Source organism: Pieris brassicae, chromosome 6 (assembly GCF_905147105.1).
Source record: "Pieris brassicae chromosome 6, ilPieBrab1.1, whole genome shotgun sequence".
NCBI lineage: Eukaryota > Metazoa > Arthropoda > Insecta > Lepidoptera > Pieridae > Pieris > Pieris brassicae.
In genome coordinates this window covers 19,458,351-19,482,074 of record NC_059670.1, presented here as the reverse complement: position 1 = coordinate 19,482,074, position 23,724 = coordinate 19,458,351, and the positions used below count along the sequence as shown (strand labels likewise).

Genomic DNA, 23,724 nt, shown 5'->3' with positions numbered 1-23,724 from the left:
TGGCAATTCGCGCAGTAGTGGGTAGGTAATGCGGTAATTGTAGTAGGTAGATACATAGATATGGAAAGATACGATACTTCATTTAACATTTTAAATATTTTACTGTGCGTTCTGTTCTTCTGATTAGTAGAGCAGATCCGTTAAGGCCCACTAGGTCATGTTATTTGGCTTATACAATAATAACACAATATTAAAAGACAGCAGTGTTTTATAAATTATTTTAACAAAACAACGCATTGCGCCAATGTACTGTAACGGCCAATGAAAGTGTAAATAAATAAGCCTAATCTAATAATAAAGTAAGAGTTTGTTTTAACATTAACAAGCACTTATCTGGTGATTTAAAGTTCTCAAAATCCTAACTTTATTTAGAATTATACGAGGACTGAAATTACGGAGGCAGATTCAAATAAACAGAAAATTTGGTGAGTTATTACGTTATTTATTGTGGTAGTTAAGCATGTTTTTGTATGTTATATTATTGACCAAAAGTCTTTGTCTCAGACTAATAGCTGTGATTCCTTATTTGATTACATATTTAACATAAGAATCTTTTTCAATTTATTTATAAAGTTGGATTCTATTTTGAAATAATATATACTAAATACATATATGTATTGTGATAATATAAAAAATCTTACGTTTTTTTGTAACTTTATATATATTTATTTTCGTAAAAAATAAGAATTTAAAATATTTTTAAGATGAAAATTATACATTTATTTTCAAGCTTATTTTCAATATGCATACAATATGAAGAATCAAATGTGAAGAATCTATCTTAGGTTATAAATATATCTTTACGTATTTGTTATAATTAATTAATATTTTTAAGATAAGTGTGTTAATAATATGTAAAATAATCATGTTACCTTTTTGAATTAATTCTTATTTTATATTATTATTTTTATATAATATGAAAAAAATTCTCATAACTATAACTTGGACTTTGATATTCAAATATTTTATCAACAATAATTAAAATTACTAAGTCGATAAATCATCACTATACCCAATGTGATTAGGATAAATAAAATAAATTAATATACAATTTTTTTTACATAATATGTCAATAATTTAATATTATTGAGTTAATAATATAAAATTATAGAACACACCAGCATTACATAAAAGTTAGACCTGCTTATCTAAACTGTTAAATTTCATGTAGGAAATGTATTGTGTTGTATAGGATGATGGTATTTACAATATCAAGCCAAGTACAAACATACACTTTGTATAAAAAATTGCTGTTACCCATTTTATGTGCAGTAAGGTAATGTTTGAACTTATGTTTCATTGACATTGTATACAGTGAGTTGACAAAGAGTGATTCATATTTGGCAGACAAAGAAATTTATTTTCTGTGTATTTAGTGAGACTGGGACATACTTTTGTTTGTTATCTAAACAATAAGTTATTTTGCTCCATAAATTTCACAAACTGTGAACATGTTAATTACAAAACACTTATTTTTTTTTATAAATTTTAACAAAAGTATACATTTATGTAGTGTGGTGGAAACATTAAGGAGACATAGGTCTGTCCACTTAGTTATGTAATAATAATATGAATAAGAATTTGTTGTATTAACAATGAATCCCATTACTATAATTAGAATTGTTTTACTTGTCAAAAAAGCAAACTAATTTATTTAAGAAGTTTATTATATAAGACAATATTAAAAAAAATATGATTCACTACTTAATTACATTAATAATAGATAATTATATACAATTATGAGCCATTTGCATTAATTTTATCTTGCTAATGATTGGTGTTGAATCTTGAATATCATTATTTATACTTTTCAATTGTTTGATGATCCACTAGTGTTTTCCTAAATAATTAAGATATTCAACTAACCACAATAAGTTTTTTTACAAAATCTGCTATTAATATCATAAGCATCTTTTATAGATTCAGAACTTTATTTATAAATGTCAATGTTGACTTACCAAGATATTGCAGCTTGTTTTGTTAGTATGAATTAAAACATCTAAACGACTTTAGGGCTATCCAACGCTAGCCAATTATATGCCAGGAATTGTACTGCTCCATTGAATGTTTTGGGAATGGAAAAGGCCTACTGCTGTGTTTCCTCAACACCATTTGTGGTCTTTACAGAATCTACAATACATGCACATATTATATTTTGTGGATGGCCCAATGTTTAATGACAGGTATTATGATCTTTCAACTGCAATTGTGTTGTCGTAAATATGACACACACAGCAATATCCTGGTTGGCTGTTGGCCTAGGCCTATTAGACTAATAGAAAAAAGATACTATTTTGCCGGCTAATATGTTTTGTGGGTATTACGTGTATAGTCATTTAAACACGCACGACGCAATGCCTATGTATTAGTAATCTAAGACTTATTAGTTACTTAGGTACGTATAAAATAATTAAAGCCCAATCAAGTAATATTCCGGTCTAAGTACATTAAACCTGTTTAGGTTTCAAAACCTCCGCAAATGCTAGTATTTGATTTTGGCTATCTAGGTAGTGAAGGGAGTAACTGAAGGTCTGCACTTGCCGCAACGCGTTTTTGTGCTGACGAAATACTAACACTATGATGAATACGATATACTCGTCTCGTATAGATGGAAAAATATAACTTTTCTAATTAGGACTAGCACCAACCTAGACCTTGTAATTTTTATATGAAAAAAATATCTTATTTCTAATCGCGCTGAAAAGTATTATACATAATGCTTCTTGAATTGGTATTATAACAGAAAATAAAACAAAACACAGTAATGTTTATTTGTGTACGTAAACATCCTATGAGCCTTTTGAATGGACATATTAGGATACTGCGTACAAGATTTGCCTGTACTGAACAAAGTGCAAAAAGATGTATGCAATAATTTGAAGCAAATAAAGCGTTTCTATCTGTAATGTTTATCGGATCTTAAAAATTTAAGACATCTTAAATGCGGCTAAGATGCGCCATAGTGTAATCCATATATCCGTTATGTTAGCCTGGTAATTTGTAAGAACGTCGTGAGACTTTAGTTGAGATAATGCTAGTCCTTATTCAACACTAAGTAGTAGAGAGTAAGATGTGCTTGATTATGTAATTTAAACCGTAAATTTTGGGATTAAAGTACATGTTCGCTTATACAAACTCAAACTCAAAATAACTTTATTCATATGGGTAACCAAAGAGGTCTTATGAACGTCAACAGAAACGATGTTAAATTTATTCTAAATTTAGATTAACTACCAGTTCCGCAAGTCAAGGGCGTAGAGCGGGCAAGAACTGGCAAAGAACTCAACCACTCTTTTTAATCGCCAAATATTGAGTCATACAAATTGTTTGAACTGGAGCAGAATCTTTTAAATAGTCAAGTTTATAAAAAGCTTTATTGATTAATTGATGTTTAACTACTTTAGAAAATCCGTCAACACAATTAATGTAATGATTCCTGATTAATGGTTTTCCAAACAATAATCGTTTTTTTTTTAATTTTCCGTTTTTACGCTATTACCATTAAATTCTTATAAGCAAAGAAGCAAAAACCAACACAACAAACTTGTATTTTAAATTGAAAAAGTCTATCGAATGCATATTTGTTTCTTTCTTAAAGTTTCTTTTCGCTTAAATTTGCATCTTCAGTATTAGACTCACAGGCGTGAGTTATTAATGACGGTTACTTAGACAATTTATAAATAAAGGTCATACGGGACGGGACCTGTATAATTAGGGGATAACTAGGGTTAATACCTAACAGTGTTAGCCTAATCATTAGTAGTACTAACTTTGAACCCTGAGGTCCTGCCTTTGAATCACTGGTAGGGACGGGATGGACCCAATTAACACACTTGCTCGTACAGCGAAGGAACACCATGAAGAAACTGGCTTATACCTACTAAGTATTTCCGAACCAATTCGACTGAGGGTCCTTTAACAAGAAAAGAGCACTCGCGAGCTCCCTTCAGCTCAATGCCTGAACAGTGCTGTCCATGGGCAGCGGTTATCACCTAATATCAGGTGAGCCTTCTGCATGTTTGACCCCGTACTTCATACCCGGGAAAAAAAATTGCCCATTATGCAAAAGCCAAGAAAAAAATCCCACAGTCCAGCAAGGGTTATAACTGTTGTTTTTAATGCCTATAACTAACCCGGATTTTAAGTCGTTGTAATTATGATTGTAATGAACTTATCTTGATAAAGTTGACATTCAAGCCGTATTATTTAACTGATAAATGTTGATGACATTGAAATTTCTTTGATTATTTTGTGGATTTTGTCGAAATTTGTACACTTATAAGTGCAGACAAAACTAACTTGTTGTTCGGGGTTCTATGGCTACCATCCGAGGACTTGGAGTTGAGGTCGTAATAGCGCAGCAGACGCCCGTCCGTGGGGACATAGATAAATTAAGACCTTCCATAGCGAGCAGATGAAGCTATTACGTTTTTGAGGGTAGGACTGTAATGCTCCTCACGGAAGGACTATTACCTTTTTTATAAATCTTCTCTGCACTGAGCATTTAGCAGTAGGATCTAGCCTACTTAAGACTTATAAGCAATTTTAGTCTAACCTAATTTAATAAAAAGTATATTTAACATAAGAAAGTGTCCAATACAACTTACGCTAAAGACTCACGAAGCGGTTTTCACCCGCGCCCGCCGCAAAACTCATGAGACCGGAGTTTTGTGCGCTTACGCAGCCGTCACGGTTGCGATTATCGCTCGCAAACTTGGCGGTTGATTATGGCAATACGGACGGTTGAATCATTTAAGTTCCAGACCGCCATGGACACCAGAAACAAGCTGTTCCGTTATACTTCACGAAATAATTAAAAAAAGAAGGCCTAAACGGTTCTGGGTGCATCTACTGATTGCGGAAGGAGATCGTTATGGATTAACAACGAGTAATAACAAGTCACCCGCAAACAATCGCAGACGGTACGGTAAATGTGCTTTAATTTTTTAGTCCTTAGCGTTCTATTAAGAGGAAGATATTCTGTTCTTGCGCACTATTTTTTCCACTGTTTAGCACTTTAAGACTCGCACTAATTCACTAATTCCTTTTTAAACTTCTCACTAGGCCCGCGTCATGAATTATTATACGTATCGGTACGGTAATTTCCCTCAGATACAGGTAGTTTTAAAACCGGATCAGTACTTTGCCAAGTTTGGTTTCTTAAAACATTTTTTTTTGTTGACTCTTCCTTGTCGTTAACGAGATGAGTATTTTCATGACCTTTTTAAATTTCAACTTAAAGAATTCCCTCACAATGTCATATAATTTTATTACATCTCTCTGGTATCGAGTTAATTAAGTCGTTAAGTAAGTAATAAAGGATTATTTAAGCTTTTAAATGTAATTGCCTTTAACGTAGATATTTCGTATGTTTCTGAGTACTTGGCCTATTGCGAAACTTGCTAGATAACGACATGGGAACTGTTTTGTACTTACCTTTTTTGGTAATTTACGTCATTCGCCTAGTAATGACATTTCACCGTTCCATCGACTATTTGCTGGTGACCCACCAGAGGCACGTAGGAAGGGAGAGGATGGAGTAAAAAATAACAACTTCTAGTTTTGTGCTATTTATTTTTTATTGCAAACATTTATTGCCAGAAGGTCGCAGTTTTTGCTGGCTTTTTAAGAACTGGTACGCTCTTTTATTGAAAGAACCTAAGTCGAATTGGTTCGGAAATAGTTCAGTGACCAGCTCCCACATCGAGGTGATACCCATGATATGTATTGTGCCTCGACGTCCGATGATGAAACGTTTGATATATAATTTATTAAGAGTACTGCGTGTCACCAAACTTTCTTGAAATTATATGTTGCGTAAGGCTTGGTTTTAAAATGTACTTATAGGATTGCATGTTTCCGTCATCACGCTACATGGTTTTCTATCATTATACCCCCATTATTTATTGGACCGGAAGACTATATTTATGTTAAGGTTACGTTAGACGATGTACCTTTTTTATATGCAGACGTTAGGCCACAATCCCACCATGTTAAGTTAGATATGAGATATCGTGCTTCCTTGTTCGAAATCTTGTCTAGTGTAAGCAGAAAATTATTTAATTAGCCGGCATTCGAGTACTACATAATCAGGATTATATTAGGTCCATGTCATTATGTTTAACATTAGTACATGACCTCCAACAGAGTGAAGGCCTCCTCTATTCTTCAACCATCATCTTCGTCACCATATTCCAATCCGTCCCCGGTATTTTATTCCACATTCCCAGGTTTCTGGTTGGCGTTCTTTTATTCCCGCTGGGCCATTTCAAGTAACGGTCTTATTGACCTATTTGTCATTAAAAATGGGTCAATAAGACTGTCCGCTTATATGGTTTCGAATTACGCCGTCTTTAACTTTATCTTTAAGTTTCAACCGAAGAATAGAAAAGACCTAAAATAAAAATATCCTTTTGGCACTCCAATCTTCTTTATTAGCGCCTTATTAAAGAAAACTACAGGATCTTAAAAATAATTTCGACTTGTTTGCAAGCAGGAATACTAACATTTATTTACGCTATTTTCTTATATTTACAAGTATTGCGTTATAATTGTTTTAATAGAAAACGCGTTTAATTACAAAATATTTACTTTAATTAAAATTGGTATGGATCAAATCCTTGACCCGTAAGTAAGTATTTACAAAAAAGCATGATAACCACTGGGAGGGTGTTTTTATTTATGAAACTGATATCAATACCTTCAATTTATTGCTTTTATTTATTAAATTGTTGCACTCGAGCAGTGTTGGCCTAGTGACTTTATCATGCGACTCTCATCCCTGAGGTTCGATCCCCGACTTCCTTTCTATGTTCGCATTTAACATTCGCTTGAACGGTGAAGTGCTGCTGCTAGTGACATATCTCCACTTTATTCGCTCTATACCTTCCCTTAGCTGTTAGGGGGAGAAACCTGCGAGAGTTGTGACTTGGTCACACAGCGTTGGTGATCTACTCCTTTCCACCTTGCCGACGACAACCACCTTGAACAGGTTTTCTGGTTTGCGACGGGCGATATTATCAAAGGAAGTTAGCACTCTTCTATAAAATGTTGTTGACAGCCTCGTACGTACTCTCGTCAATAATATTATGGCCTATTAAATTCGTTACACAATGTATTTAAAATCTGTTTCTCCAAGATTAAAAATAGATAATCTTCAAAACTTCAAAATTTCGGCGATTATAAGACAAATGATTGAATTAAAAATACATTAAAAGATAAATTAAAGTTACGTTAACCTCAAAAATCATTCGGTCGCGTGTCCGATACAATTTTAATAAAATTAAGACTTTTTCCTTAATTGGCGCTTAAAGTAATTAGCGATCCCCTATGATTCAGACAGAACTAAGTGTATACTAGCTTCTCATTATTTTTTAATGTTTGTGCTAGATAATTTTAAACTTGATATTCTTGTATTAATAATGATTTTCCTTGTTATCGTAACATTAAATTTTAATTTTAAAGATGGCAATTTGTTGGAGGTCAGAGTATAATTTTGCGCATATATTAGTTCAGTTTTTTTTTAACATTTAATTATTTCTTTGGGTAGGCTACCCTGTTAAAAATATATTTGATGTACAATGTATCGTTCGGCTTATTTATTGTTTCTGCTAGTAGTCTATACATATAATAAATTCTTGAATTTTTGGATTCAATTAAGTTTTGAAGTGATTTCAACTACTCAAATTGAGCGTACAATTTATTGTGCTTTTACGTTATATTACATTTTTCTTTAAACGATAAAAAGCTCATATAGAAACTTTCTAAAATATTTTAAATATTTATCTCCTAAAAATAACTAATAAGTTTCTTCCTGGTAGAGGCTTTTTTCGAAGCCGATAAAACGGACGTTTTAAATTTTTTGTAGAAAGTTTGTGTATAAAGCTTTGCCGATCTAAAATCTCGACTTGCACTACGATTAACTGTATGCAAACCACACTTAACTGCAAATTACTTGCTAGAGAAAATATCGAGAGAGGCGTTAAATGTATGATACTGTAGAAAGTTAACTAAACGTGTTCCAACCTTGTCATTGCCGCTTACTATGGTATATGATTTGGATGATGTTTTGGAAAAAAAATCGATGATTATGGTATATTTTTATAAGAAATTTCAAAAAAACACTCCCAGTGTTTCTTGCGAAGCGGTAGTGACTATCTATGTCGCCCTGTTGCTCGATCAACATGTTTAAACGTAATAAAAAAATAAATTAGGGGCGTTGCAACCATTAGGTCTTGGCCTCGGATTGCATCTTCAACCTTTTTTATTTAAACACTAGTAGGTGATCTACCCCCTTTGTCAATGTAATGTGTAATATTAATTTCGCATAAAATTTCATTAGTGCAACGCCGTGATTAAAACTCAGGTTTGAGGTTAGCAGGCTTAAACCACTAGGCCAACACTGCTATATTTTTTTTTAACTTTTGACTATCAGAAATGGGAAAATTTGATTGCCTAATTTCTTCGAACAGGACGGAAGGCAGAAGGCAAATGGCCGCTGGTGTGACCAAGTCACGATATTCCCCATAACAGCTACGCTAAGAAAAGCTATAGACCAAACAAAGTCCAGAGATATCACTATCACAGCAATGAAAAATACGACTGAGATGAAATTGGTTGTTATGTATTGAACAACACATTTTTCATTTTCAAAAGTTTTTATAAGGGCGAACAAGGAAGAGGATTTCAATGCAATTTTTATTCGTAAACAGCTAATTACCGATTAAAATCTGAGTTGAATAAGGAACTGTTTTTGCAAATATTAATAATCAACATTTATATATTTTCTTTGTAGTTAACATATAAATCAAGCTTTGACAGTTTTCCTCAGCCTTTTCACTTCATCGCTTATTTACCGCTTTAGTGGATTTTTTATCAACCTCAGTGGTGCTACACCCTTTTTAGGCCTGGCCCTTAGATTTCTGTAACTGTTCATAGTCCTAGGGAATAAAAAATTATCAGCCTCCTGTGCTTGACACACGCCGTCGAATTTTTATGTCTAAGGTGAAGAATCCTCAGGGATGAGAGACGCACACGTTTGCCACAAGGCAACACTGTACTGTTTCTAGTGGACACTTTACAAAGCTTATGTTAGTGACAAACTAAGATTAGCTTTATTATAGATTACAGGTTCACAGGTTCTTACCTAGTTTGGAAACCAGTCTCCCAATACCTTCTTATTGTTGTGTACTGTAATCTCTTTGATTGTTGCAAATGTTATATGGGAGAAAAACATTATGCTACAACTAAAAGGACCGGAGCATTCATGATTAATATTTTATTATTAAGACGGCTTTTGTATTTTTAGTATTTTCTATGTAATTTATTAGCGGCATTTAAGATTTTAACTTTCAATTTTTTTAATATTCATCTTAAATATTTTCTCTCGTGCCTTGGTCTGTACCCCTTATCATCGCCATTCAATGACGATGGCGCAGTTACTATCTTACTTTTAATTCTGTTCGTTATTTTATTCGTTTAATACTTTGTAAAACTCGGATACAACCACTGTTCCTAAACAGGTACTTATCGTAAAATAAGCTCACGCGAACTTATGACATAATAGTGTGCGACGAACTTTTTATTATGAAAATTTACTGCGAAAGATTGCGACATTCCTTACGTCCACGAGTCTGACATAGTGACATAGTTATACATAGCTAGGTATATATTGCCTTTCTATTTGTTTTTGTTAGTGAAACTCGAGGTTAATGTCCTTTACTTTGTAAATAATTCATGCATTGGTTATTTTTGCTACAAGAATATTTTTTTGCCTTATACGAAACGTTAATTTCGGAAACTTCGTAACTATTTTCTATACAGTTGTAATAGTAAACTATGTTTGATCCTAATTAAAAATACCTACTTATTTAATTTGTTAGTATGTTAGTAGGACTTATCTAAATTATTAATGGACACCAATTATTCATATCTAAAAATCTATAATCCCCATGAAACCTACTTAAAATAAATTGCAAATAGCTTTAAGATGCTATTAACATAGTAAAGAAGTATAAGGTCAAACTTAGACTAATATTGCGCTGACTAATAACATTCGCACGTTTTAAATTTAACTACATAAATAAAATTCGTACAATTCAATGAAAACGAATGCTCGGAATTTCTTAAACGGAATACACGTGTAAGAACTGAACTGTTTTTAAGGCAGTTTTTGCCGCGCACCACCACTATGTGGAACCAGCTGCCCACTGAAGTATTTCCGATCTTTTAGACTTAAGGTCTTTCATTAACAAACCGTATCAATTCTTATAAGGCTGACAGCGAGCTTGCGAGCCTTTTGGTAGTGTGAGTGTCCATGGGCGGCGGTATCACTGAACATTAGATAAGCCTCCTGTAACATAAAAAAAAATATTCGTATATGCGAACCAGTCCCAAAGGACTGAAAGTATCAATAGATCATTTATTCGAATCCTTGCATGCACAGGATTTTCCCATAGGCACCCATAGGGTACCATCGGCGACTTAAAAAATTAAATATGATGTCACTACGATCGAGGATCTGTGATGCGTTATACAAAATGTTAGATGGTTTAATACAGAACAGTTACCTTTTACAGACAGATTAACATCCACTACGTTCATCCCTATCCCTCATTCATTTCCGAGGTCCAAAATCAGCCGAATTCGAACATTTCCGTCTGCAAAAATGTTTTGGAGTTCAGGCCCATTCATTTGAATTCTTCGCTAGTATATTAGAACTCTACTTATCCAGAGCTTGATATATTCGGAAGTGGAAAAAAATCGTAGTTGGAAGTGTTATTTTTAGTAAAATTTATGCTCACCGTAATTGTCATGTATTATAGAATAGATCGATTGTAACTTATACTGTAGAAAATGCATTATACATATGGTGTTGTGTAATTTCATAAATAAATAAAAGAAAAATGCTCTACACTTGTGGTACACTCAAACCGTTGCACAAATGGAATTTTGTTTCTTTGTGCGAAATTAATTTTACTATGAAGGCGGACTTGGTGAGGGAACCGGCATGTCCCACATCCAAAACTTTAACACGTGTCAGGCACAGAAGGCTGTCAGAAACCGAAGTAGTAGGAATGGTGATCACTTGCTTTGTGGCAGTTTTATTGGAATACGAAGAATAACAATAAATATAATTTTTTTAATTTAAAGATCGAGTTCACAATCTATGTCCAAATCGTTAATTTCATTAGGCTATTGTTGTAATTATATTAAATTATTTTGAAATATATTTCTTAAATACGTTTTGAAAGTACACATTGGTACCAATTTATCAATTGTGTGTGCAATCTGAATTTATATGTATACGTACGTGACTTCATGTTACTAAAGTTGCCTAGTGTTTAAGCATGAAATTTTTAAATGCATTCGAATCAATCATTAATTGTTGGTATGGTAAAAACACAATGAGAAAACCGCCATACCATTGCTTAAGACCAAAAGAACTTTACAATTCGACGTCGACAGTTAAGAGAGACCGAAAAATCTTTATTAGACACAATAAATAAATAAATAATAATATATGTGATAAAATAATATATGAATAAACCATTTTTAGTACAATTTCATTGCAATGTGTAAGATTTGAGAACCCTGAAAACATACCTGTGTCTGGGTTTCCAGCTCTTTCATAACAAACTTAATTATACATTCTTTAAAATATTTAATTTATATATAATTTAGTTACATCTTTTATTTTATTTATTTTTGTTATTGATTTTTAACTGTTATCAACACGCTTGAGTGCATAAGTGAGTGTGTGAGTGAAAATGTTGAGTAAATGAAGGAATCAAAAGGATATTTAATTAAAATGACTGCACTAGACTCCACGGGAATCAGGGAATCCTATATTCCCTGTGTCGTGGGCAACCAGTCATGTTTGCGCTACTTGCCTTTAAAAACGAAACTCTATATTGGATGTATTTTCATTGTACCAGTATTCTTTTGTAAGCCTTGCGTGTAGGATATTGCTTATAACTGTTTCATACCGACATTTTTATGTAGCAATAAGCTATTGTTAAATAAAATACTATTCGTATAAAGGTACAGAGTTAGTCATAAATTTCAAATTTCTTTATCTTTGGTAAATTATATTTTATTTCCTCTGTGAGAGCTTAGGTGGTATGCGTTTACATTAGTTTGTTTTCATATTTACTGTTAAATGACAGAAATGTAAGCAAAACGTTAATGAATCGGAACTTGGGGTTCTTCAAGAACGTAGAAGTTCCTAAAAGGCTGGCAACGTAATTGTGAACCGTCTGGCAAAGTGAGGGTATGTCTATATCTATGGCCAGCATCATCACTTCATGCCAAGTAAGCCTCTATTTGCTCTGTTATAAAAAATGTCATAGTCATAAGTAGTAAATCAAGTTCTTAGGTAAAAGAACTATATCGTGCTACTAATTTGCTTTTTTTATGGGACAGGAGGCAAACCAGGCTTGAAAGTTAAGTTTTAATTCAAAATCAAACTAACTTTATTCATATAGTTGGTTATCTATACACTTATGAAGTCAACAGAAAAGATGTTAAATTGATTCTAAACTTCATATACTACCAAGTACTTTTCGCAAATCAAGGATCGGAGAGCGGGAATGAGGAACTTGGCAAGAAGCTCTCCGCCACTCCTTTTAATCTATAAAAAATCTTGTTCTATAAAAAGAAACATATCATAAAAGTTAAATTAGTTTTAATAAAATCTGTTTTATTGAAACTGAGACTTAAGAATTTACAAAATTTAATAATACTAATATTTACAATATCTTGACATAGTTGCTTAAGTCGGTGGCATACATTGCGACCAAAATGTCAATTTATGTGAAGTGAAAAATTATAATAGATACTTGAACGAAGTTTCGACACGGCAATATATTTCGTAAATGAAATTGTAATAAGCGTAAATTCTTATTGCAGCTTCATAAATGTCAAGAAGACGATATCGGAGTAGTAGAAATGAAAGAGTCTTAGTGGGTACTGAAAAGGGGTTAAACAGACTTTAAAAGACCAAATGAGCTTTACCACATTACCCTGTGTCGTGGTCAACCAGTCTCTTCCATTGTTATGTTTATACTTGACTATAATTTCTACATAACACATTCTTACTTGTCAGTGAATGTATAAACTATAAATTTTTGAATTGTGACGGAAAAATTTTGTTTAAGAAAGTTATTTTGAAGAAGTTTTATTCATATCGTTTATAATAGTTATCCAGTGGCCTTTTTTTTAATCATAAGAGGGAGAGCAAACTATAATACGGGACGCCCATAAAGGACAGTCATCGCAGCCCATGGACACTAATTTTTAGTGGTTGCGTTGCTGGAGAAGTGCGCTCAAAATTTGAATAGTTTGATTTCTCAGTTTATTTAATAATTATTTCATAGACAAGAAGTTTCTCAACCTGCTGTCTGGAATATGTCATTGATTTTTGGATTTAAGACATGATTTCACGTTTCCAATTTCCTCATGATGTTTGCCTGCTAATTGCGCTCATAGAAAGAAAACTCTGTTGGGTCGCTAAAGTCACTAGGCCAAAGCTGATCTTGATATAATATTTGCGTTCAAACAATTAACCTTATGTAGAAGATAATTGAAAATTCGATAAGTAATGAAGTTTTGTAAACTGTAATTGCTGAATGGCTAGCGGTGATTGCACGTTTTGCTTGGATACACATTACAAACTGCTCTATGTAACCATATATGTAACTATGTGTTTTAATTAATTTTTAACTGCTTCCGTAGGTAATTCTAAGAAAAAATAAATGATCCATCCCAATCTTTAGAATTTATATAGAAACGTCTTGTAAATTGTAAATGATGACGTTGGATATAAATATTGTTCCAGTGTCGTGTCTCGGAGAAATAACCCTACTAATTGTTTAAAAAAAAGTATACTCCTTCCTCAAAGGCCGGCAACACACTTTCTAAAATGGGTGACTATGGGTTGCGTAGACTTTTGGGCGTCCCGTAGGCTCGTTTGCCTCCCTAGGGGATAATCCTACCCTGTTGGTAGCCATATTGATTTCGAATTAAATCAGTTTTAATACCAAATTATCTACTCGTATAGAACCATTTATTTTGTAACCATGTATTTTATTGGTACCAAGCGTTATTGTTCTATCAATGTGTCTGTTGGTATGTGTATAATCTGGGCTGCGTAACTCTTCAGGAAGCCTTATTTAGTTTCATAACCACCGCGACTCTGAATGTTATTATTCCTCAGGGACTATTTGGCTTAAACAGTGTTAATAATAGTACAGAAATGCATTGTTTTGTATAAACAATATAGAAATGTATCAACAACACACCACTTTAAGTATTTATATTGTCTAAGTAATATTACGATATTCCAATAAATTAGAACCAACTAAAAGAGCATTAAACTAATGAATAATAATATTTGTTATTTCCAGTGGTTGGTCGTGTATTAAGAGAATTAATTCTCCTTTATTAAGTATTGCTGTGCTTTAGTAATACTCCTTGTATTAAGAATTTCTAAAGCGCTAAATTACCTGCATCATGAGCACACCCCACATTCCCACCATCACGTACATGCCCTCACTTTCACACCATCTCACAACACGCATAAAAAGATTTTTTCTTTTCGTAAAATTTTGAACCATTTGTATAAATGATGTATTCCATCTTTAGCTATATTTTTAGTGTAGTGGTTTTTTGTTATATATAATTTGATTTAACAGTGCTAGGAGTGCGGTATAAATAAAATACAACGTGTATGATTTGATCATAGTTGTCTAATTTTCAAAAGCTCCAAAAATAATTCGTTGTAATGCCGTGTTATTTTAGTTCATATAAGAAGGTTTAGACAATCATTAAATTATGGTCTAATGTATCTTTAGATTACTTTTTATTACCTTGACATAAAAAACTTTCAGTTCCTATTCAGATTGTACTTGTCCGTTAATTTTTTGTCAGTAACGAACACTTGTACAAAAGGACGTTGTGAAATATTGTATGCGCTTGCGCAAATCGTGCAAGATGTACGCAAGACTAGACGAAATGCTCATCTCTTAATGGACACAGATTTATGATACCTTGAAGCCATTCTAGATTGTTGATTACGTTCTTTGACTTCGATGTCATGTGTGGAGCCCCATTTTTCTAATAGCTCACGAAATAATCCAAACAATTAAAATCTATAATGTGTACAGTCTTCCTATTAGGAAATGAAGGAAGACTGTGCAACTTTCTCGTTGTTCCAATTCCGTAACTGACATTTATGTAATCGACTTTTTTTTATAGAACCGGAGGCAAAGGGCTCATCTGATGTTAAGTGATACCCGCCCATAAACACTCGCAAGTGCGTTGCTGTCTTTTGGAGTATTGGTACGCTCTTTGCTTGAAGGATCCTAAGTCGAATTAGTTTCGAAATTGTTCAGTTTGCAGTTCCACATATAGTGTTGCGCGACTAAAACTGGCTTAAATATTGCTCAGTTGTGGATTTAACATTTATTATTTTAATGGTAATGTATCATCATTTTGACTGCTAAGAACACGCATACACGTTTTTGTAGTAGTCAATTGTAAGTTTTTATCATATTTCTTAATCTTCAACATTAGGACTGCCGTACAAAAATAGATGGCCTTGCTGTGCCATTAAAATAGAAAAAAGTGTTTTTTCTAATATACTATTTATATAAAAAGCTCGCTATTTAGCACTTTGTGTTTTAGATTTTTCGTAATCTACAAACCCAGATTAGTTACGTAACACTGACATAGAAGCGTAATCTTAGTTACGTCCTGCGTCTGCGCACAATAGCACTTTCGTTTCGCGACCGTCCCTAAGATAGGAATGTGCTGTTCACTACCTTATCGATATTCCGTATCTGTTACTTACTAACGTTACTGTTACTATTTCTATTACTTATTCCTTCTCTACCTTACCTGTGCTATAAATAAATAAAAAATACCCTTTTAATAGTTACCTTTACATACTTATTCCTCACTGTATCATAATAACTTGTTAAGAGATTTATAACTTAAAAAATTACAATAACGAGCCTTTTTCGTGTTATTTATTTTTTATTTAATAATATCTGGCCTCGCTATCATGCGAACTTTAGAACAAAGATAATTATTGTGTCAAAAACAATCCTTTAATTTATATTTAATGAGGTTAGTCAAACATTTAGTAATTTCATGTTCATATAGATTTTTCTGTATTCAAAATAATGTTTAAATTATAATACATATCAGAGTTATTTATTCAGTGACCATGGCATACTGTTCAAAGTATAAGAACAATGTTATTGGTGCATTGTGATAGCATTCACCAAATTTTTTGAGGTGACATACAAATTGTATACATATGTTGACGCATAGACTAGAGCTGTAATGCAAGTTTGGATCTATGCATCGAGAGTAAGCAATGTCTATAATAATAATGAATTTTATTTGTATCTTCACAATATTACATTTCACGGGTTTATACTGCAGGTATTTACCATGTTTGAGAGAGGCTGGTGGCTATAATAGGACTATAGATTTCGTCTGGTCACCAGTCTTCCATCGCGGACAGAAAATATACAAAAACATGACTACATACTATGACTAACCTTTTTTTTTTTTTTTTTTTTTTTTTATAAAATAGGGGGCAAACGGGCAGGAGGCTCACCTGATGTTAAGTGATACCGCCGCCCATGGACACTCTCAATGCCAGAGGGCTCGCGAGTGCGTTGCCGGCCTTTTAAGAATTTGTACGCTCTTTTCTTGAAGGACCCTAAGTCGAATTGGTTCGGAAATACTTCAGTGGGCAGCTGGTTCCACATAGCGGTGGTGCGCGGCAAAAATTGCCTTGAGAAACGCTCAGTCGTGGAACGTCGGACGTCGAGGTGATACGGGTGGAATTTTGTATTTTGCCTCGACGTCCGATGCTGAAACTCAGCTGCAGGTATTAATCCGAACAACTCCTCTGAACACTCTCCATGGTAAATGCGGTAGAAGATGCAGAGTGACCCCACATCTCTACGCAACGCCAAAGGATCGAGCCGCTCGGAGAGGGATTGGTCATCGACGATTCGAACCGCTCTTCGTTGGATACGGTCAAGTGGAAGGAGCTGGTACAGGGGAGCCCCCGCCCAGAGGTGAGAACAGTATTCCATGTGGGGCCGTATTTGCGCTTTATAGAGTTGCAAGCGGTGGCCCGGAGTGAAGTACCGTCTCGCCTTGCTGAGCACACCAAGCTTTTTGGAGGCTAATTTAGCCTTTCCCTCCAAATGACCGCGAAACTGAACGTCGTTCGATATGTCAACGCCAAGTATTCCGATGCTGGCTGTGGCTTCAAGAAGAGTGTTTTCGAAAAGAGGAGTAGCGACAAAGGGTATTTTTTTCGCGGAAAACGCGCAAACTTGTGTCTTCTTGGGGTTAAATTGGACTAGGTTTAGTCTACCCCAGTCCGAGACTCCACGTAAAAGAGTTTCGACTTCAGACACAAGTTTGTTCCGGTACACATCGACAACTGCCCGAGAAATACCTGCCCGGCCAGTGTAAAGAGTATCCCCAGTGCTGTCGTCCGCATAGCAATGAATGTTGCTAAGTTGCAACATGTCATTGATATGCAGAAGAAACAGGGTCGGGGACAGAACACAGCCTTGTGGGACCCCAGCATTCACGGGTTTAAGGTCGGAACATGCTCCGTCGACGACGACCTTGATGCTCCGATCGGCTAGAAAGCTGGAGATCCAGTCGCATAATTTCTCAGGAAGCCCGTAGGCTGGTAGCTTCGAGAGCAGTGCTTTGTGCCACACCCGATCGAAGGCTTTCGCTATGTCCAAACTAACCGCTAGTGCCTCCCCCTTGGACTCAATTGCCTCTGCCCATCTATGAGTAAGGTATACTAGAAGGTCACCAGCTGAACGACCACGACGAAAGCCGTACTGATAGTCGCTAATCAGCTGGTGGCCCTCTAGATAACTCAAGAGCTGGCCATTAATAATGGATTCCATTATTTTGGAGAACAAGGAGGTTATTGCGATTGGGCGATAGTTGGATGGATCAGTGCGATCGCCTTTTTTAGGGATCGGATGTATCGAAGCGGTCTTCCAGCACTTCGGGACAGTGCCGAGCGAGTACAGGTACCGGAAAAGGCGCGTCAGGACCGGAGCCAACTCAGGAGCACATGTACGCAGCACAATTGGAGGGATACCATCCGGCCCGCTCGACTCATGAATGTCCAAGGAAGATAGTGCTCTGCGAACAGCACGTTGCTGGAATGTGATTTCTGGCATTGAGTTATCACACCGCGAAATCGCCGGTGGTGATCTCCCCCGGTCATCCAAAGTCGAGTTGGACGCAAAGAGACAGCCCAAGAGGTCGGCCTTCTCCTTCGCAGTGTGGGCGAGCGAGTCATCCTCTCTGTGCAGCGGTGGTATCGATGGCTGACAAAAATTCCCTTGTACAGCTTTGGCGAGAGACCAGAAGGCTCGGGTCCCAGAAGGGAGTTGGGCCAATCTCTCGCCAAATCTGGCGATGTGCTCTGACTTTGCCTTAGCGATTTCCCGTTTGAAGGACCTGGAGGCTGAGTTATATGCTTTTTTATGTTCGCTGGTATTGGCATCACGAGATATCGCCGCTTCCGCCCATGCATTAAAGCATTCTCGCTTTCGACGCGATGCCGCCTTGCAAGAACGCTTAAACCAGGGCTGTGACCTGCCACCGATCGGCACCGCAGAGAATGGAATAAAAAGTTCCATGCCCTGCAGAACCACTTCGGCGACTGAGGCAGCGACGGAATCTGGAGCTTCCGACGAAAAGCACATAGGCCCCCAAGGGTAGGACGCAAAGAAAGACCGCATCCCATCCCAATCTGCTGACCGATAGTGCCAAATACGACGACAACCCGAAAAACGGGGCCGAGGAGGGCGCGTAGTAGGCACAGTACTCCGGACCACACAATGATCCGATGAACCCAATGGCGGGTCAACAGAGACTTGATAGGTCTCCGGATGTGAGGTCAGCAGAAGGTCCAACAAAGAGGGTTTATGACCATCCACATCTGGTATTCGCGTAATCGCAGGGACCATTTGTGACAGGTCGTAAGCTAAAGCAAAGTCGTGAAAGGATCTTCCCGCGTGATCGGTGGTTTCCGAACCGAGCCAATCGGCATGGTGAGCGTTAAAATCGCCAAGTATCACGATTTCAGCGGTAGGAACCCCTTCGAGCAGGGAATCTGTAGCCATTTGGATGTGCTCAATGAGTCGCTCAGTTTCGGTATTTCCGCTATGGGACCTATACAGGCATGCGTAGAATCGCGGATGGTCATCGCAGTCTACGCGCAGCCAGAGGCTAGATAGGTCCCTTCCTTCAAGCGACCCGAGGCGACGAGAACAGATATCCTCTCTGACGTACACGCAAACTCCCGCCCGCGGCACAAATGAATGTTCCAATTTGTACCCCGGGTAGGAGAGGTAGGAAGTATCAGCCGGGAAGGATATCTGAGTCTCAGTAAGGAAGAATAAGGCCGGCTTCGCAGTTTCGAGGTGAAAGTGAACCGCGTTAAGATTAGAGTTGAGCCCCCTAACATTGGTAAAGTCCACTGAGAGCGTGGAAGGGGATGCCTTCGGTAAATTCTTCCGTTTGCCCCGAGATCGAAACTTATAGTTTTTTGAGCAGTTTTTGCCCACCCCAGAATACGAAGGGCAGCCTGTGCATCCACCACCGAATACTGATTGTTCCGATGATGGACGCTCAGAGGGGGATTCTCCACAGCGGAAACGTGTGGTACCCCCCTGTGGTAATCTCTGTTTAAACTGCATCTTCATATTCTGGGGGAGGGGGGAATTGATGGGCTCCGGGAGACTCACTCACCGCACGAAACGCGAGTACAATAAGATGAACCTATTGCATCACTTCACGCCGGTTTTCTGTGAGACAGTGGTACTGCCCCGGTCGTGCCTGCCCGATTGGCTGAAGCCCGAAAGCAACAGCATGGCACTCCCACTAGCGTGCGTGTAGCGTACCTAAAGTAATAAATAAAATTAACATGTGTAAAATAATTTCATTTAAAATCTTCCTCAAATGGCTGACTGTAAACAACATCCTTAATATTGTTTACAGTCAGACAACGTTCAGGTATTTACTATGGTGGCTATTGAATGGTAAGTTATTTGATAGCCTAATGACATTTCACTTTTAAAAGCATTCACGGTGGAAGCGCCTCCATCAATTAATGGACACAAAAATCATTTCGAATAAAAACAGATGTGTGTGATCAAACAGGCTGTTTAGCCGAATAATATGATTGCCAGGCCTACCTGTTTACCATGTTAATTATCCTGAAGATGAGTCTCTAAAGGGTTAAAGGTCTTGCGTCATGGTTTGTCCATCTATGTCATACATATTAAAATTTCCTTCTCACATACGTAATAATTATTAGTTTCCACCATTCACCACAGAATATTTTTCTTCAGCAACATACGTATAGATTACGTGGTGTCTAATTATCCTTACAGGATAGTTGAGCTTTCCTACCTACAATTAGAAGGCATTGTTATATTCATGCTTTAACATATGTTTTTAAGCCTTAACTAAAATTTTATTCTAATTAAAAACCGGAAATTCCCAAGCACCAATTGTTTAAATTCTAAAGAAAAAAATATTTCGCTATAATTGACATTCTAGGAAATACCTTGACGTCAAATAAATAGAAACAAAAACCAAATTAACAAATTCAAGACCAGTTCGTATGTGAGCCAAACCAATTTGACCCTAAGTCGACTACAAGATTAAAAGGAACTTGCGAGCCTTCTGGCAATGTGATCACTAATCACTTAATATCAGATGAGCTTTCTGCCCCTTTGCCTCGTTATATAAGTCAACCTTGACATTTTTTTTTCTTTTTTTAAGTTGAATTCATGTATGTTGAATTATGTAATGTTATTAATGAATCGCGATGTTCAAAGCAAATATGGTCAGCGGTATTAGAAAATCCAGACGAATTGGTAGACTTATTGTTAATTAAATATAAAATTACACAAATATATAATAATAAAAGAGATATTATCGCGATCAGAAATCAGAAATCAAAGTGCAACGTAAATATTTCTTGTAAATACATGAATATATTTTAATAAATTATCCATTTGACGACATTAATTGTGTTGTATTGTTTTCGTTAACCTTTGCAAATTTCGTGAATGTGACAAATCATTTCCATTCGAATGTGAATTATGTCGCTAATAAAATAATGGTATTTCACATTTTAGAGGGTTCAAATTGAAAGGAAACACTTTTTTTGACCGGATTGAAGCTATGTATTATTATAAACTTTTAATTATTTTATATAAAATTATCCGGTAAAAAAGTGTTTTCTTTCAATGAGTAAAAGCAATGTTAACAGAGGACAATACTAGTGTTCAAATTATCAAACAAATTTTAGCTGCTGCTGGATAAATTCGGTATTAGGCTGATCAGTTTTAAAGAAGGCATTGTTAAGTGCCTATCTCGAATCTAATCAGCTGATTTGCTTTTCTTTTTAAAAAAAATCTGGTTTCTTTATCTTGTATATATTTTTATTGTATTATTAACTTTTATGTTTACCTAAATTGTCATATATTTTAGATAAAAGAGTTTATACAATATACTGTAGATTTAGTACTGTGTATGTTGTAAACTTTAATAAGTAAAAAATAAAAAGATTTTGGTCTTTAAATTTTTTTGGATATTTTTGAGGCAAACTTTGCCGATCGTATACGCTTTTCTAAGTTTTATTCGTGTTATTATACTCACAAATAAAAGGTCAAATATCTATCGATATACCCCCCTCACTAGCAGGCCCTCAAGTTATGAACGGTGATTTGTTCTGCTTTTGCTTTCCTTTATGTTGTGTTTTGTTCCGTTGTGTTGTTAGTCAATAGGTCATCTTTGCATTCGTCCATTTGTTTTAATTAAAAGGCATTAAATTACTTTAATTTAATTAATTGATTAAGCTGTCACTTTGTGACACATGATATACACACACTTTTTTCCTAATCGATCTAGATAATTGTATATAAATAAAATTGCAAATGTCGAGAATATTCTCAATTATTGTACTCCTTCTTTTAGTGCCTCTCCATTGTTGGAGGTTGGCCGTCAGTCACGTGAAGCTTGTCTTGTCCTGTGCCAGATGCAGCAACTCCTCCACAGTCGCGATACCCCTCTACTCCCTAACCTTACAAAGCCATGATTTTCTTAATTGAAGGAATTCATGTTCGAACGAGTTCTTAATTGTAGGTCATGGCAGTGGCCCAGGTACGCAACTTTTCCTTATTTGATGTTCTGCATAAGATTTTTTGACATTCTAAGTCGAATAGTACGTATCTACCTATATACAGGATGGCTCATTAGAACATGGTGCATTCTGCGTCAAATCTGCGATCGCGTTTAGAAGAGTGTCGTCTTCGAGGGCCGTCATTTAGATGGTGTTATTTTTAAAAAATAAACTACAGTTATGTAATTACCTAATAATTCTATATTTTATTTCCACTATACCTTTTGTATTTTTTTTAGCCTATACTTAATAAATGCACGTTCTAATGCGCCACGCGATGAAACAAACTATATTTTCTAAACTGCAATTGTTTTTATAAATTCATGGCAATTTGTATGCAAATTAAAAGCAATTCTCTGGCAATGCCAGTACCTATGGGCGGTCGTTAACACTTAATATCAAGTGAGCCTTACCGTTTGCCTCCTGATACATGAAAAAAAAACATTGTCTTTTAAACTCTAAAGTAATTTAATTCGAATGGAGAAACTGTGGAGGTACTGTGAAAAATTTATAACATTCATCGGATGCCTCTGTCAATAGAAAATACAATTTATCGAATTTAAAATTAGATTAAAGCGTACGATAATTATATAATCTTTAAATCGCCGTTCAAGGGTATCGAGTATTTCAAATTAATTTATCGTCTTAAAGAGAATTATTGTCCAAAAGTTGAAAAAACAAAAATTATTGCTGACATTCTTTAGTATAAGTTTTTCGGATTTGTTTATAGTGAAAAAATTATGCATTGAAATAAGTATATCTATTTCGTAATAATCGTGAGCCCTGGCTTCAGCGTACGACGCTCATCCCTGAGGTCGTAGGTTCGATCCCCGGCTGTGCACTGGATTTTCTCTCTATGTGCGCATTTAACATTAGCTCGAACGGTGATGGAAAACATCGTGAGGAAACCGACTTGCCTTAGACCCCAAAAGTCGACGGCACGCGTCAGCCACAGAAGACTGATCACCTACTTGCCTTGCCTTTGCCATTCAATTTACAAATTATCATGAAACAGATACATAAATCTGAGGCCTAGACCTAAAAAAAGGTTATAGTGCCATTGTTTTTTTTTAATAAACGTAAGTATCTTTACATACCTAACCAATAGTCTATCAGTCAAACATGAGATGAAGTGAGATTTGTGGTGATTTCTTTTTATACTGGACTTAATAAACTGGCCACAATCCCACCTGATGTTAACTGAGTAGCGGCCTATTGGCTGGCCAGGATATGCCTATATCCCAGCTTGAATGAACCCATATTAAACTGTCTAGAGAAGACGAAAGGGGGCAGGGAGTTCCACTCCTTGTTTTACAAGAATCGAAGATCCTTGCATCTGGAGATGTCAACAATTAAGGGAACTCCAAAAATATTAATTGACGGCTTCAAACAGTAATCTACTTGCGTATCCAGAACATTGTGTAGGTAGAACTGTACCAGCCCCGTGCCCCATTAATCGGTTT

General features: G+C 35.7%; 1 protein-coding gene across 1 annotated transcript in view; it reads left to right on the top strand.

The window, feature by feature from the left end:
• The first annotated feature begins 76 nt into the window (after positions 1-76).
• LOC123711107 (ATP-binding cassette sub-family D member) overlaps positions 77-23,724 on the top strand; it is a 51,574-nt gene continuing 27,926 nt past the window's right edge. Inside the window, exon 1 of the mRNA XM_045663522.1 lies at positions 77-425. The gene's annotated coding sequence lies outside the window, so the exon portion shown is untranslated. The remainder of the gene's footprint in view (positions 426-23,724) is intronic.